Here is a 267-nt window from a genome sequence, read left to right as displayed (position 1 = left end):
TTGTGGTTGGCTTGGGGTTTACATTTCTCCCTTGATAAGAGTACAGAGTATCTTCATGTATCCATGATTCTGGAAAGTAGGGGTGCAGGCTCTATATAGGTACCAGCTCTAATTTGTCATGTTGAATGAGTTGTGTAAGTGTTGTCTTCAGCAATGGAAACTTTCAGCTATCTTTCTTTTCTTTTCTTTTCTCTTCTTTTCTTTTCTTTTCTTTTCTTTTCTTTTCTTTTCTTTTCTTTTCTTTTCTTTTCTTTTCCTTTCCTCTTT

The sequence above is a fragment of the Mus caroli genome, chromosome 4 (assembly GCF_900094665.2).
Source record: "Mus caroli chromosome 4, CAROLI_EIJ_v1.1, whole genome shotgun sequence".
Taxonomy (NCBI): Eukaryota; Metazoa; Chordata; class Mammalia; order Rodentia; family Muridae; genus Mus; species Mus caroli.
This window is presented reverse-complemented; position numbering follows the sequence as displayed.